Consider the following 17,791-nt stretch of genomic DNA (forward strand, 5'->3'; position numbering starts at 1 on the left):
CAGTAGCAATAACAGCAACACAGGCCCAGACATAGACAGTGGGTTCACCCTGATTATCCTCATGTCCGAGAGCAGTGCCACCCTGACTAAAGGAGGAAGGGAGCTGTCCCCAAGCATCTGCTCCCCTGAGCTAGGGACATGCACAGACCCAAGCACACAGTCATGGCCCCTGTCAGGCCATGACCTGCTGCAGGCATCACCCATGTTTATAAGAAGCATATTGCCTCACTAGAATAAAGGGATTTCTTCTTCCCCTTCTCTAGCCCAGCCTGAAGGAAAGGGACCAGCTCTTAGCCAAGACTCATGTGACTCACTCCCTCCTGTTTCTGGCAGTCCCCCAGGGCTGGATGGAAGGGTGCAATGGTAAGATAGAATGATCCCCATCAGCACCACACTGGGGCTGCGCCTACAGGCTTCTCTTCGCTTGGCTTCCCTTGGTACAGATTGTTGATTATGCTCTGGTTGTGGGTCTGCCTGGAAAGCTTCCCCATGGACTTCAACTCAGCCCCTCCCACTCTGCTTCCTGGCTTCTTTGTTGGGTTCCCAGGCAGTAGATCTGCAGAGGACACCCATAGGAGTTTGTATTCTAGGACGGGAAGGTATGCAGGTTCAGGTGGCTGAATGGCTTATGTTGTTGGGGGAACTTGCCCCCACACAGCTGCCACTCATAGTGCATCTTGCCTGAATGCACGCACATGTGCTTGATGAAGTGGTGCTGGAGGCTGAGGTACATGCCACACTCATCACAGGCAAAAGGCTTCTGCCTTTTCTGCCAGTGGCTCTGAATGGGGCATATCAGCATGCCAAACTGGGTGAACATCTTGCCGTGGATATTGCAGGAAAGGGCCTCATCAGCCAGCATGTCTTCTCCTGGGGCGGCAGGGTGGCCAGGTCCGTGTAGATCTCACAGACTGAGCACATAAAAGGCCAGGGATCTACTGCATAGGCTATGCTGGGCAATGACAGATCTCAGCCTTCTCCTTAGCACCCCTGCTGCCCATCACTCAAACTCCCTCCTTGTTGATGAACAGCCCCTCCTCTGTGTGTGTCTCCACATGAGCACTGAGCTGCGTGGAGCAGGAAAGCCCTTAGCGCAGGACATGCATACATAAAGGGTGTCTCCATATAGATCTTTCTCAGGTCTCCTGCCAGTGTGGCCACTATCACCCTCACTCCAGCTCTGCCCACTGTCCTGGCTCCCCTGCTTGTTATTCTCCCCCTCCTCCTTGGAGGGGAACAGGGATTTTCTCTAAGGCCCACTATGTCCTCCAACACTACCACCTTGGACAGAATGCCATTGGGAACTCTGTCCTCTTTGCTCTCTTCACCTGGGTAGGGGCCCTTGGGCCCTATTTCTCCCTGCCCAATGGGCTACAGGCAGAAACAGGCTCCTTCTTGCTTCATTTCTCTTTCTGGCTCCTCAAATAGTTTCGAGTGATTGTCATCAGTATTTTCCAGATCCATGGGCTCATCAGTAGTGTCTCCCAGCTCAGCAAAAGAGGTACTTTTGGGAACAGGTGAGATGGAGAGTGATGGTGGTGAGTCGTGTTACATTTTACCCAGCTGGGCTGGGTCATAAAGAGCAAGGGTGGACTTTTTTTGGACAAGTCTAGACCCAGCTATTGGTCATAGTCCCTGCTACTCCCATTAGTCCTACTGCCACAGCTACCTGAGGCCACCTCCCCACTGGCTGAACAGAGCCCTGGGCCCAGGCTGTGCATGCTCACCTGGGCAGAGCTACCCAGCAAAAGATCATCATCTGTATCTTTGGGCTGAGGAACTTCCTGGGAGGAATGGTGGGCCTTATGTCCATCCAAAAACCACAGCTACTGAGTCTGGATAACAGAGACAGTGGACAGTCTTTTGCTATGAGGTGGCTGTCCCATGCCAGCAGCCTCTACCCACCCTGGTTCAAAGGGCTTTTCTGCTCTCTAGAGTTTGTGAAGGTAATGCCCAGGAATGGGATTAAAGGTACTGATTTTTGTTGGTTGATTTTATACCCTGCTACTTTTCTAAAGTTTCAGATCAACTCAAGTAGCTTGGGTGAGGAATCTATATAGTTCTTGAAATACAGGATCATGTCATCCACAAAGAGGGATCACTTTACCTCTTTTCCTATTTGGATCACCATTGCTTTTTTCCTTTGTGTTACTGCTTTTGTTAGGAATTCCAGCACTATGTTGAAGAGGAGTAGTAATAGTCAACATCTCTGGCCATAAAAGAAATACACATCCAATGGGGCTGGGAAGGTGGCTCAGTGGTAGAGCGCTTGCCTTGCATGCATGAGGCCCTCAGTTCAATTCCTCAGCACCACATAAGCAGAAAAAAAAAGCCGGAAGTGGTGCTGTGGCTCAAGTGGTAGAGTGCTAGGCTTGAGCTGAAGAGCTGAGGGACAGTGCCCAGGCCAAGAGTTCAGGCCCCATGACCGGACACCCCCCCCCCAAAAAAAAGAAATGCACATCCAAACAACATTGAAATTCTACCTTATCCCCATTAGAATAGCCATTATGAGGAAAATAATGATAAAAAATGCTGGCAGGGATGTGGACAACCGGGAACTCTATCACACTCTTGGTGGTAATGTAAACTTGTTCAACCACTCTGAACAGCAGTATGGACGTTTCTTAAAAGACTAAATATAGAACTACCCCTAGGACCCAACAATCACACCTCTGGTCATTTATCCAATAGACCACAAACAAGGCCATCCTACAGCTGCCAACACAGCCATGGTCATTGCAGTATGGTTAACCATAGCCAAGATATGTAAGCAACCCAGATGCCCTTCATTGGACAAATGTATCAAAATGTGACACACACACACACACACACACACACACACACACACACACACACACACACACACACACAATGGAATTCTACTCACTAATCAGAAAGAATGATATTGGGCCATTTGTAAGGATTTTGAAAGCCTTGGAAAAGCATATTAAGTGAGGTAAGCCATACCCAAAAAACATACATTATGTGGTTTCCTTCATTTGTGGTAACTAGAATGTTCTATTAATCTACAAGTACACACACGGAATGAATAATATATATATATATATATATATATATATATATATATGCATACACACAGACACTAGGACAAGATAAATTATATAGGACTCTGGCTGTTCCCACACTGAAGCCAAAGGAGAATATGCGTAGGAATGGTTGACAAAGTCCCTTTAGCTATGTGCATAGGACCATGTAAATTAATAGTTTATGAAATTAAGTTCAAGAAATGGAAAGAAGAGGAATATTTTAGTTGCTATTTTTGCTGTTTTGGTTTTCTTTTCCTTTTATTTTGTTAGTTTGTATTTGGGAGAGTGAGGGAGGTGCAATGGTAGTCACTAGACACTATGTGGAAAATGACCTGTATTTTTTTTAGGTGAAGATGAGAGGGAAAACCTGAGAGACAGTGAGGGAAAGGGAGACAAGATGTGAAAACAATTGTACTCATTATCTGACGCATGTAGCTGTGAGTCCAATGTATATCAATTGTTCAATAGCAATTTTTATAAAAAGAATCCATGGACTTAATGCCCTGGCTGTTTTTGACCAATAGTCTTAATATCTGTGCCTCCTAAGTAGCTAAGATTACAAGCATGAGCCACCAGACCCTTGCAAGAAATGGACTCTATATCTGACTTACGTAACTGTATCTCCTCTGTATATCACATTCATAATATCAATAAAATTGCATGAAGGTCTGGGTGCGGGTGGCTCACGCCTGTAATCCTAGCTACTCAGGAGGCTGAGATCTGAGGAACATGGTTCAAAGCTAGCCCAGGCAGGAAAGTCTGTGAGACTCTTATTCCAATAAACCACTAGGAAACGGGAAGTGGTGCTGTGGCTCAAGCAGTAGAGTGCTCACCTTGAGCTGAAGAGTGCAGGGACAGCTCCCAAGCCCAGAGTTCAAGCCCCATTCCTGACAAAAAAAGTGCATGAAAGGGAAAAAGACATAAAGATGTTGTGAGGAAAAGGGAGTCACGGATTTTTCTGTCCAGACTGATTTCAAACAACGGTCATCTGTCCTCAGTCTTCACATTAAGTAGGATTGGAGGCCTGAGCCACAAGCATCCGGCTACCTTATAAGCTTAATAAAACCCAGAAATTTATTTTCTCACATTTCCGGAGTTTGAGAGTTAAAGAACTCAATGCCAGTACTATCCTGGCTCATAGTAGCCACCTTATTGCTGTATTCCCATTGCAGCGAAATCAAGCCATTTTGTGTCCCTTCTTATAATGATGTAGTATACCAATTCCTTCAGGCCCTATTTCCAAATAATACTATAAGAAAGGCTGTGGCTTCTATACAAGAATTTGGGTTAGAGGAGGTAGGAGAGCCCACTTATCAACTTAGCAAATACAAAATGGAGCACTGTATTACCTACATGTTACTTTTTGCCAGGAAGTAGAAATTTGACATTCTCAGCCCCAGCACAGCTTGTCAACTCATGGTCTTCTACCTCTACTAAAATATCTGAGGTAAATATTTGTTTTGCCATTGATGACTTCCTTTTGGCATATAAGCTTGTGAACAGGATACCAAATGCAGTGAAAAGTATTAGTTCACCTGAAAGAGCTGCTGTAGAGAAGGGAATCTACTTGACACAAAAGTATTCCTAATTCACCTAAATCCATGGCATCAGAGAGAGAATATTGACACATATAATGATAGTTTAATTGGCGTGGAGGGCCTCTGAGAACAGTCTGTGGGAACAGCTTCAGAAGAAAGACCCGTTTATATTCATTCAGCAGAGGAACATTTGGACTCCTGCTGCTCATTCAGGATAGTCTGAAAGTCACATCTTTTCCCTAACCCTCAGGCTCTTAGTCACCTGAGGGGAGTGAAGACAAGGAGGCATATGCTGGGCACTAACATTTGCAGGTAAACTGTTTAGGGCACTTTTCAGGAGGCTGAATGCACCTGGAGGATGCAGAGCAGCTGCCCTGGGCCTGCCACAAGATAAGCAAGGCTCCTCCCATGCCACTGTCTTTTGCCATGGCTAATGTCCACTCTGGCACCTTGCTTGCAAGATGCACTGTGCAGTCTTCACTTAGCAGAGAGAGGCCTGCTTCCTTTATACTGAATCTAGACGCAGGGTCCCTGGCCAGCTGCTGTGGGAGCTGTAGGGACTCAGGCTCCTCCTCTGGACCTGTCACTGCCCTTAGCACAGTATATATAACTTTTTGCACTTTTTATCTTTTATACCTTGTTAGATTAGTTTACATTACATATAACATTCTTTACGTCCATAGATTTTTTCTCATGTACATTTTTCAAATGTGTATTTTAAGGTTACTTTTATGAAACTGTGGAATTTAGGTAGCATTTTATATAAAACACAGTATTTTTGTATCCAGGAAGTAAAGCCAACATAAACTCTTTTGGTCGTATAATACTGAATACATTCATTGATATACTCATCTATTGTAAGATAGTTAAATCTAAAATGAAACAGATTATGGTCATTTGTTTAGATAATCAAATTGTAAGATCCCATTTGTTGTTTGAATTCAAAACAATCCCGCCTTTTTTTGACTTGGTCAAGTTAATTTTTTGGTTATTTATTTATTTATTGTTATAGTTACATGATTAATTAGTGCATTTCCTATTGAGCATTGTTAACTCCTCCTTTGTTTTTTCCCTACCACCCCTTCCCTCCCCAGCTCCCCAACTCCCCCCTTCACCCCAAGTTGTAGTTTATTTTCATTGTTACAAAGGGTCATCCTGTATCCTTGTTTCAGCGTTTTGTTATTTCCCTTCCCCTCTCCAAATTAGAAAAATGTATATACAAGATGCAGGACATCAGAATCAAATACAGTGAAAACAGGGGTTATACCGTGGGAGGAGACAAGAGAAACAAAAAAAATCACATAGTACATTTTAGATACATTAAGAACAATAGCAAGAAAGAAAAAAACAAGTTGTGTCCCTATCTTGGGGTTCATTTCACTTAACATCACCTTATATGAACATATGTACACAGATTTTGAATTTTTCTGCTTGTCCTGGACTTATACAAGTTATTGCAAATAAGGGAAACCATGGGACCTATGTTTCTTTGGGTCTGGCTTACTTTACTTAATAAAATTTTTTCTGGGGCTGGGAAGGTGGCTCAGTGGTAGAGCGCTTGCCTTGCATGCCTGAGGCCCTGGGTTCGATTCCTCAGCACCACATAAGCAAAAAGAAAAAAGCCGGAAGTGGCGCTGTAGCTCAAGTGGTAGAGCGCTAGCCTTGAGCTGAAGAGCTGAGGGACAGCGCCCAGGCCCAGAGTTCAGGCCCCACGACCGGACCCAAAAAAAAAATAAATAAATAAAATAAATAAATAAAATTTTTTCCAAGTCTTTCCATTTCCTAACAAATGAGGCAATGTCATTACTTTTTTAGATCCAATTGAAATAAGATAACAATCTTTTAAGAGTGTTCTTAGTTTTATGCAGTTAAAATAGCAGGGCATCCTGAGTTTTTATGTGCACATACCTACACACATAAATGTACAATAAATTTCAGATTAGACATATCATGAATTCATAATAATTGACTTCAAAATGTAAATCTGTGTAAATTATAATTCTGGATTTCCTGGGTACAAAGAAAGTTTTGTTCAATGTTTGATAAATGAAATTATATATAACTGAGTATATTAATTTAGAATACTCTCAGATATGTCATTTTGCTATAGGCTGATTATAATTAGGGGGTGTGGTAAGGAGATGTCATTACTTCACATGTGTGTATTTTAGCATCAACAGTGCAAATTTGGTTCTTGTAGAGTAAGCAGCTAGAGAATGCATGGCTCTATAAAGGGATCAAAATATCTTTCCAGTTTTATTTTTGAGGTCATGACCTCAGGGTTTAAAATTACTCCTAGATGGGCTGGGAAGGTGGCTTAGTGGTAGAGTGCTTACTTAGCATGCATGGAGCCCTGTGTTCGATTCCTCAGTACCACACAAGCAGAAAAAGCCGCAAGTGGTGCTGTGGCTCAAGTGGTAGAGTGCTAGCCTTGAGCTGAAGAGCTGAGAGACAGCCCAGGCCCTGAGTTCAGGCCCCATGACCGACAAAAAAAATACTCTTAAATTTGGGAGAACCTGGGGGAAGAATTCCCTCCCCATGCTGATGTCACTATCACCCATGGTTGCTGGGGGGGGCGGGGTGTCAAAGGGCGGGTGGGGGAGCAGGCTGCCTGATATTGGGAGGATGGGGTTGAGGGAAGAGGGTAGAGAGGGAAAAGTTGCAAGAAACACGTGGGGAGAAATGCACTTCCTGAAGCAGAGCAGTAGCAGCCTGGCCCGCCTGAGGGACGCCCAGGCTGACCTGAGGGTAGATTTGGGCCAGCAGAGATGCCAGAGGACACCCTGGCTGGCAGAGAGGCCCAGGAAGGACCAGCCAGCCTGAGGGGAGAACTGGGCCAGAAGAGGTGCCCGGGGAAGCCCGGATTGGTGGAGAGGTCTGCCAGCACTGAGAGGCCTACAGAAATTCCTGCGCAGAGCTGAGAGGCATACACAGGACCAAGAGGCCTGCAGAAGGGCCTGTGAAGAACCCAGAGGCCTGCAGAGAGCCAAGAGGCCTGCGCAGAGGCCAGTGAAGAGCCAAGAGTCCCATGGAGATCAGAGAGGCCTGGCGAGAGTGGAGAGAGGCCTGTGAATAGCAGACAGGCCTACAAAGGGCAGAGAAGCCTGTGGGAAGGAGGAAAAAGGAAAACAAAAAACAAAAAACTTGTCCCCTTGGAGGTTGCAGCTGCTCCTAGTTCTGAGGTAATCCAAGGCAGAGTTGCAGTCCAACTCTTAAAACTCCTTTGTCACCTTTAGTGGTGCCTCCATGGCAGAGTATTACAGATTGATTATAGAGACCATGTTGAACAGGACATTTGAGCAAGAACAAATAGATAGAAATGTTTGTTTATGCTCTCAGAGGGAAGACAAGGTAAAGGTGATTTCCAAAAATGGGGAGAGCTTATGTTTTTGAAGAGCAAGATAACACAGATTTCCCTCAATTTTAATCAGTAGCACAAAGATGAGCGCTAGAGTCTGTTTTATTTTTTTATTTTGAAGGAAAGTATAGAACAGCAACATTTGTCCAGAAAGTTAAGAGTAGAAGCACAGAATGAGAGAAAGCAAAGAGAAGAGGTCACTTTTTTTGAATGGCACAGGATCCATTGACCTTTTGGAATCTTCAATATGAAGAGTATCTCCTCTGCAGGAACCAGAGAGAATATCATTGGGATATTGTATCACCAGAATGATTAAGGATTGTATGATTAATGATTAAATTGTAAGAGATCCTGGGCTTCAGTCCACCTGAACAGCTGTAGACTATATCAAAATCCCTGGTAGAGTATAGTCTAGATCAGTTTGTAGATTGGTAAGAAGGATCCTCAAAGCCAAACCGATACTGAGGATCAAAATGTAAGGGAATGTAGAAAGTATATCTTTGCAGCCAAGTACAATGATCCATGTTGTTTCCTTTGTGATCTGTGATAATAAAATGTAAGGATTGTGGGCCACCAGATGTAGAGACTGTTGCTGTCTTTATCAGAGATCCTGAAATAGCATCTATTATTTTAACTTTAAAATTATCTTTGAGTAGTTATACAAAAGAGTTATTTAACAAAGGAGTTTATGATATATCAGTGCCATCCCTTTCAACATTCTCACCTTTCCCTCCCCTACATAGTCCTTCCTTACTCTTCTTAACTTTGTGGGATATACATCAGATTTTTTGTTACATTTCCCCCTCTTCTCTTCTTCAGTAGTCTACCTCTTTTCCCTTGACCCCCTTTCTGAATATTTTTATTAAGTAGTTGTACAACGATGTTGCCATTCCCAGGAGCAGTTTATGAATAGAGCGCATCTTGATCAATGTCAACCCTTTCAAAATTCTCATCCATCCTCCCAACACACCTCTTCCATTACTTATCTGAATTTTCGGTTAGGTATTGAATCTTTTTGCCATTGAACAATGTAATTTGTATGTACAGTGCGTCTTGATCTGTGTCAGCACTTCATGATCTTCATCCTACTTAGTCCCATCCTTCCTTATATTTATTAGTTATGTGGTATATAAAAGCAATTATTCTGTATGTTCTTTCCCCTTCCCTCTTCATTCTCTGACCCCTCTCCCTTTGGATTTATTTTCCCCTCTTTAAAGTGAATTAACTGAAATGTAATAGACTATAGTGAGAGCAAATAATAAAAGTCTTTAAAGAGATTAAGACAAAGCCCACAGCTTTGTGAGGAAGCTCTTAACATTTAATCACACATGCACACACACAGACACACACACACACACATACACTTGCAAGCACACACAAGTGTTATATTAATCCCACCTCCAACTACCTTATCATTTTAGGTAGGGAGCCAGCCAGGCAATGGTGGCTCATGCAAGTAATCCTATGTATTCAAAAGGCCTAGATCTGAGTATCACAGTTGGAAGCCAATCAGGACAGGAAAGTTTGTAAGACTCTTATATCCAATTAACAAGAGAAACCTGCAAGTGCAGCTTTCACTCAAAGTGGAAGCACAATAGATCGGAGACAGTGCCTAGACCTTGATTTCAAGCCCCAGGGACCAATACAGAAAAACAGATATGAAATCCCATCTCTGACCATCACACTTTGTCCTGCTAGAGAGCCAACAGCTTCTCTGAACTGTGAGCACTGGCTAGGAATAAGGAAGTTGTAAGACATGGCTATAAATGCAGAAAAGACTAGGAACAGAGCCCTGAAAAGCAGCCTATGCAGGGTATATCTTGTTTTAGAAAGATTTTTTCATTATTGTATGTTAATTATATAAAAGAGCTTCATTGTGTTATGTCTATAAATGCATACAGTGTAACTTGATCAAATTCGGCTACTCTCTTATTCTTTCTTTTTTTTAGTAAGTTTTTTGTTGTGAAAATACTGTACAGAGGGGTTACAATCACATGAGCAAGGAAATGAGTGCATTTCTTATCAAGCATTGTTGCCTCCTCCTTTGTTTCTCCTTCCCATCCCTCCCCATCTCCCCCCCCCCGCCCCCCACCAAAGTTGTAAAGTTCATTTTCCACATAACGACTTGTACATCTCATTGTTGCAATGGGCCCACCTGTATCCCTAGTTAAACAATTTGTTTTTTCCTTCCCCTCCACAAATTATACCGACATCAAATACAGTGAATTGACATGCCCAAACTAAACCAAGATGATTTAAACCAACTTAACAGACCCATATCAAGCATTGAAATAGAAGCAGCAATAAAAATCCTCCCACCCCAGAAAACAGTGGAATTCTACAAGGCCTTCAAAGCAGAACTCACACTAATACTCCTCCTTCTCTTCAATGAAATACAAAGCAAAAATTCACTACCACACTCTTTTTATGAAGCCAGCATAACCCTCATCCCCAAACCAGACAGAGACACATCAAAGAAAGAGAACTATCGATCCATTTCTTTGATGAATATTGATGCAAAACTTCTCAACAAAATCTTGGCCAATCAACTTCAAGAACTCATGAAACAAATTATACACCATGACCAAACAGGATTCATTTCAGGGATACAAAGCTGGTTCAATATATGCAAAACAATATAATTCATCCCAACAACAAGAGCAAGGATAAGAATCACATGATTATCTCAATAGATGCAGTATCTTTACAATAAAAAATAGATATTAAAAAATATGAGGCCCTGAGTTCAAACCCTAGTTTTTTCAAAAAAAGATGGAAACATATTTGCATATTTCTCACTGAGATAAATGCAGACAATCTGAAATAGTTCAGAGAGAAGAAGCCATGTTGATTTCTGAGTATGTGTTCTGTTCTCTGGATGTGGTCCTAGTTCACATTGACAGTGTAGTGGACTTACTTCCCAGAGGGCAGTGTGTCCTGCACATGGCCCACAATATCCTATCAGTCATGAAGAAACCAGAGATTCTGAGTCCCAATGTGCAAGTCACCAGCTCTTCATGAGACACATTCCAGACCACTTTAAAAGCTTCTTAAAAGTGGAATTTGAGAAACTAGAAATGTGGCTCAAGTGGTAGAGAGCCAGTCATGAGTGACAAAGCCAAGAGAGAGTGCAAGACTCTGGGTTTGAGCCCCAATGTTAGCCCAAAAAGATAAAATAATATAACAACATCATTCATGTGCAGTGGGCCAGTAGCTGATGCCTGTAATCCTAGCTACTCAAAAGGCTAAAATCTGAGGATGGAAGTTTGAACCCAGATGCATCCAATCTGAGAGACAATCTCATAAAGCAGCAAAAATGCCAGAAGTGAAGAAGTGGCTCAAGTTGCAGAGCACTTGCCATCTTCAAAAAACTAAGCAAAAAACTAGGGCCCTGAGTTCAAGCTCAATTACCATCACAAAAGGGGGAGAATTTGGACTGAGTCTGTATATGATATCACTGACTATGAAGTTTATTAGGGGGCATGGAGGCAGTCAGGGTGATATCAAAGCTAAAATTCAGGTTTCTTAAGATCAAAACCTGGAAAAAATACAGTAGGCCCATAAAAGAGCAGGGAAATATTGGCAGTAGACTGAGCAGAATGTACTGAGTAGGGCCTGGGCAAAAGCGCCTAACCAAAAGTCTAGTACTTAGGTGGTATCTTAGCAATGTTCAATTTTGGCCACAGAAATTCATCTTTAAATGTAACAGATGTAATCTTGAATGCATGCAGATATAAATGTGCAGATGGGTAGTGCTACTGAATAAGATTTGAGTCTATTGGGCCTAAGGGATGATATTCTGGTGGTGGTGTGTGAATGCATACATATGCTCATCTGTTTTCCTGCAGTAGGTTATGTGACTATCTTGTTGTGCCTGTATTCAAGAGTTGGCACATACTGATCTAATCATACATGAAAATAATTACAAAGTCCTCATTACCTACTATTTGGAGTAACCTGGTTAGGAGAAGAGTAACATTACTATGCACCCCCCCCCTCCAACACACACACACACACACACACACACACACACACACACACACACACACACATTGATGTTCAGAATATTTTCAACTTCTATAATTTGATCGACCTATGGGTTGTGGCTATTTTCAGATTTTTTATATATAAAAATGTCATTCATGTGCTATATATTATTGATATGTATTACTGTACCTATTCACTCTCCTAGGCTCAGCAAGTTACTGAAGAGAAATCTCAACCAGTGAATTCTTTGGCTGAGCTTTCCAATATTATGTGTTAAAGGAGTTTGCGAGATTCCAGGTATTTCCCAAAACAATATTTGCTGGAGAAAAGTGGTATGCATCTGGAATAATGAAATACAAGGAAATAACAAGTTAGAAAGTATCCTGAGGACTGGGAAGCTGGCTTAGTGGTAGAGTGCTTGCCTAGCATGAATGAGCCCTGGGTTCGATTCCTCAGTACCACATAAATAGAAAAAGCCAGAAGTGGTGCTGTGGCTCAAGTGGCAGAGTGCTAGCCTTGAGCAAAAGTAGCTCAAGGACAGTGCCCAGGTCAAGAGTTCAAACCCAGGACTCGCAGAAAGAAAAAAAATGTGTTCTGAAATGTTTCTGAAAATTGACTGGAGAGTAGAATTGGCTAACATTTGATTCCACTTGTCTTCTGTGAAAATACATTGTGCTTTTTCTTCCAAATATGTTTAATTTTGTTTTGAGAACCCAATTTTTCTGAGGTATCCAATGCCAGGAAACTAGGGGAACTTTGTTTACTTTGTCAATGTACATAGCATTAAAGCCAAATTCAATTTCATTAGAGTGGTCTTTGTGGGCCTTCATAATAATTGCATCAAAAGTATAACCCAAATCTTTTTTTGTTGATATTTTTTAATTGTGAAAATACTGTACAGAGAGGTTACAATTACATGGGCAAGATAATGAGTACATTTCTTATCAAGCATTGTAGCCTCCTCCTTTGTTTCCCCTTCCCATCCCTTCCCATCCTCCCCCTTCCCCGCCACCCAATCCTCCCTGCTCCCCCCTCCCACCAAAGTTGTAAATTTCGTTTTCGACATAAGGACTTGTACATCTCATTGTTGCAATGGGTCCACCTTTATCCCTATTTAAACGATTTGTTTTTTCCCTTCCCCTCCACAAATTATAACGACATCAAATACAGTGAAAGCAGGTATAACCCAAATCTTTAGAGTTCTAAGCCAACATAGCTTGTGGTTCAAAAAATCCTGGTTGCATATTGATATGAAACTAATTTCACAAATGTCATTCTGGAACCTCAGGTATTACGTCTAAACAAGAAGCATCAAACGGATAGAGACACATGCGGATTTCATTGCACATTTTGTGTTCTTCTTACCATGTATATTTAACAGAGACACTTCAATGATTTTCCTTAAAACGTTTCTAAGTTGGGGCGTGTAATGTAAAATAATTCTGTATGGCAGGCAGTAGACGGCTCAATGAATCGTGTAAACCTGTCTGAAGATTTTTCTCCATCTCTGGTTTGAATCGCTTCCTTGTATTCACAATTTTGTATGGCAATGTTTATTCAGTGTATTTATTTTATTTGCTCAGTCCAGGAGATTCAACTCAAGGTTTTGTGTTGGCTAGTATTGTAATCTGCCACTTGAGTCATGCTTCCTTTTGGTCATTCTTGATTTTGTGGTATTTTATTAGCATCTAGGTTTTTGCTCAGCACAGCTTGGACCAGCATCCTCTTTGTTTTACTTCTGTAACTAGGCAATATGCCGATACCACTCTGGCCAGATTTTGTTGCTTCAGGTGGGGTCTGATGAACTTTTTACTGAAGCTAATTGGGAATTATGATCCTCTCGATTTCAGCTTCTTGGGTAGTTTGTGTTTCAGGAATAGTCACACATTTCAGCAAGAAATTGGGCAAGAGAGAGCTGTTTTCATGAGAACATTAAAGTTGATTTTTAAGGAAAGTAACTTCAGATTTAGAAAACTAAAGGTAATTGAACTAATTCCACCATTTCTTCAAGGTACAGTATTTAAAAGAAAACATTTGTGTACCACAAGATATGCACAAGGCACCCACTCCCTGGTGAAAAGTTTTCTAAAGTATAATTGACCTCAGTGTCCATTAATTTATTTAAATCTCACTTTCTTTTTCTCCCCATGAGAAAATAATTTGGTACTTTTCCTGCTTTGCGTGTACACTGCCTTCTTTGTGGGAAGTAGAATGTAGAACCTTTAGTGCTAACTACAAATTATTTTTACAACCCAGAGTTTACTTTCATCACTCCAGTCAGCAGCAGAGATGCAGCAGGTTCTAAGATTCTTCATTTAATGTAACAGAAAATTGGAAATAAAATATTCCTGGAACTGTCCCCAGGAATCAGATTTCAGGTGTCATTGATAGTTACTGCTCATACACCACATGATACAGTACAATGCTTGATAAGAAATGTACTGATTACCTTGCTCATGTAATTTCAACCCCTCTGTATGGTATTTTCACAGTAATAAAAAATTCAGTGCTGTGTTGTTTCCTTTGTTTGTTCTACTTGGTCCAATGCTCCTCCTCAAACATTTTGGTGATTAATTGGAGATAAGAGTCTCGTAGGTTTTCCTGTCTGGGCTGAGTTTGATCCTGGAAAGAGAATCTCAACCTCCTGAGTATCTCTTATTACAGAAGTGAAACACTGGTGCTTAGATCTATTCTGTTGTGACCTGTATTTCCTTTATGACCTGGGATGTGAAACATTTCTTTGTATATATATGTGTGAGTGTTTGGTTTATGTGTGTGTACAAACATATGTCTATATGTAGATATACACATATATATTGATATATAAATGATCATGCATGTATATGTAAAAAAATTGCCATTGCAGAAGGGTTTAGAAGGTTTTGACCAGGAAAAAAAGGAATGTTAGAAGGTGAACAATAACCAAAATCACATCTGTGAATATGTTACAAAAATGACTGAAGTTAAGGGATTTAGCATAGTCACAAAATAATCTCTGTTTTGGCAGTACAGCATACTTCTTTTTTTAATCTTACTTTTGACAGTGGGTTTTGCTATGTAGCACAAGATGGCCTTAAGCTCATGATCTTCTGAGGTGGGCCTGTTCCTTTATATTGTTATATTTCATGCAAATTGGTGTTTGTTTTGGATGTATTATGTATTTATAGAGCAAATGTTTACATCTGGAAAATATTAGTTGATTTAACTTAAGAGAATTCTACCACAAAATAAAGTGGTACATTCATTGTTTCTATCTCTGATAATCTAACACATAGAACCCAACAGTTTGCATTCTAAATGGAACCTATCCACTCATCATATTATCACAGGTTCTAGACTGTTAATACCTTTCTACTCTCCATTAAGCCACCTCAACATTCACTGCTATCATTCCCAGTTGAAGAGATTTTTAGCAGGAGTATAAAACTTTTTATTTTCAAGTTAAGAAGTAAGGCATGGAAGTGGCACTGTGGCTCAAGTGGTAGAACGTTAGCCTTGAGCCGAAGAAGTAAGGCACTTGATATAAAATAGGAAATGATGGTGTCCATTGTGTCAGTATGATGAAATAATGGTCTGTATGATCACATGGTAAGAAATACCATGCACAAGAATGTTATTTCATGAATGTGTGGTGAGAAAGAATAGATGACACGATTTCCTAAATACGAAAAGTTCCTCCCAGAAACCTTTGTTGAGCTCTGAATATTGGCGTTCAAAATGGTTGTCTTTCAGACTAGCCTGTGAACCCAAGACAGAAAGCAAGTCTCTCATAGATACTATTTAGACCCCTTCACGTTATGTACCATGAGGCTCCATGGAGACAGGTAAGGAGGGGAAGAAAGCAATCATATTTTATTTTCACACACAGAAAATAAGATCCCAGGAAGAAGGAAAAATTCATTATGATGAAGGTCTGCACATGGCCGTAAATTCTACCATGTTGATTTTTCCAGTCAATTTTCAGGCAATGTTAGAGATACCATCTTCTGTTTTCCTTCTTCACCTGGTATGCCATGACCCATGATGCGCGTGGCCATCACTTGCAGTCATCAACTCCTTCCCAAAACTTAGCCTAAACCTCAGGTGCTGGTGCATCTTTTTTTTTGGTTGGTCATGGGCCCTGAACTCTGGGCCTGGGCACTGGAGTCCCTCAGCTGTTCAGCTCAAGGCGAGCACTCTACCACTTGAGCCACAGTGCCACTTCTGGTTTTTCTGAGTGGTTTATTGGAGATAAGAGGCTCATTGACTTTCCTGCCAGGCCTGGCTTTGAACTGCAATCCTCGGATCTTAGCCTCCGAGTAGCTAGGATTACAGGCGTGAGCCACTGGTACCCGACTTCGTGCATCTTTCTTGAGCCAGTGTGGATCCTGTCAGTTGGTGGTGGCTCTCATCAATGTCTTCCATCCCTATAATGCTGGATTCCTAGAAATAGGAGCCTGAACGAAGGCTACATCAATTATATATTCATGTATATAGTAATAAATAGATGCTACTTTCAACACAGCAGTCTATGTATATTCTCATCTTTTTTTAAATTTATTGTGAAAATACCGTACAGAGGGGTTACAATTACATGGGCAAGGTAATGAGTGCATTTCTTATCAAGCATTGTTGCCTCCTCCTTTGTTTCCCCTTCCCATTCCTTCCCATCTCCCCCACCTCGCCCCCCCCTCCCCACCCCCACCCTTGCACCAAAGTTGTAAGGTTCATTTTCGACATAACATCTTGTACATCTCATTGTTGCAATGGGTCTACCTGTATCCCTATTTAAACAATTTTTTTCCCTTCCCCTCCACAAATTATACCAACATCCAGATAAGGTGATGTTAGGGAAATGAACCCTAAGATATGTATTCAAATGGCTTTTTTTCTTTCATGTGATTGTTTGTAACACATTTATATGATTATTTCTTTGTTGCTTTGCATGTCCCTCCCCCACAGTATAACCCCTGCTTTCACTGTATTTGATGTTGGTATAATTTGTGGAAGGGAAGGGGAAAAACAAATCATTTAAATAGGGATGCAGATGGACCCATTGCAACAATGAGATGTACAAGTCATTATGTCGAAAACGAACTTTACAACTTTGGTGCGGGGACGGTGGGGGGGGGGGGGGGAAGAGGGATCAGGGAGGATTGGGTAGGGGGTCAGGGGGAAGCTGGGAAGGGATGGGAAGGGGAAACAAAGTAGGAGGCTACAATGCTTGATAAGAAATATACTCATTATCTTGTCCATGTAATTGTAACCCCTCTGTGCAGTATTTTCACAATAAAAAAGATAAATTGAAAAAATAAAAAATAAAAGAATTTAAAAAAATTATACCAACATCAAATACAGTGAAAACAGGGGTTATACCGTGGGAGGGGAACATACAAAGCAACAAAGAAATATCTTATAAATATGTTAGACACAATAGCAAGAAAGAAAAAAACATTTGAGTCCTTAACTTGGGGTTCATTTCACTTAACATCAACTTATCTGACCATTTCTGCTGGTCTCAGGCATATACTAGTTATTGCAAATAAGGGAAACCATGGGACTTATGATTTTGGGCCTGGATTACTTCACTTAATACAATTTTGTACAAGTTTTTCCATTTCCTAACAAATGGGGCAATGCCATCTTTCTAGCTAATTGTATTTTTTTCCCTTTGTGTTATGTGTACAAAAATACCATTGTCTGGTTTTATATATTTATATTTGCCCTAAGAGTCTCCTCTGAAAATATCTAACTTTCAAATGTCTTGTAAACTGTTTTGATTTACACTGGATGGATGTTTTAAAAAGGAAACATCTGTCATGCATCTAGGAGTGTAAAAGCACCCATTAAGGCAACATCAAAATGCAGTCTTCCTGGATCAA

The 17,791-nt window shown here is 41.1% G+C and overlaps 1 pseudogene; it reads right to left on the bottom strand.

The window, feature by feature from the left end:
- Positions 1–586: 586 nt before the first annotated feature.
- LOC122112026 lies at positions 587–2,731 on the bottom strand (annotated as a pseudogene).
- Between the last annotated feature and the right edge of the window lie 15,060 nt (positions 2,732–17,791).

The sequence above is a fragment of the Dipodomys spectabilis genome, unplaced genomic scaffold (assembly GCF_019054845.1).
Source record: "Dipodomys spectabilis isolate Male_0828 unplaced genomic scaffold, ASM1905484v1 ptg000091l, whole genome shotgun sequence".
In the NCBI taxonomy this organism is placed as follows: domain Eukaryota; kingdom Metazoa; phylum Chordata; class Mammalia; order Rodentia; family Heteromyidae; genus Dipodomys; species Dipodomys spectabilis.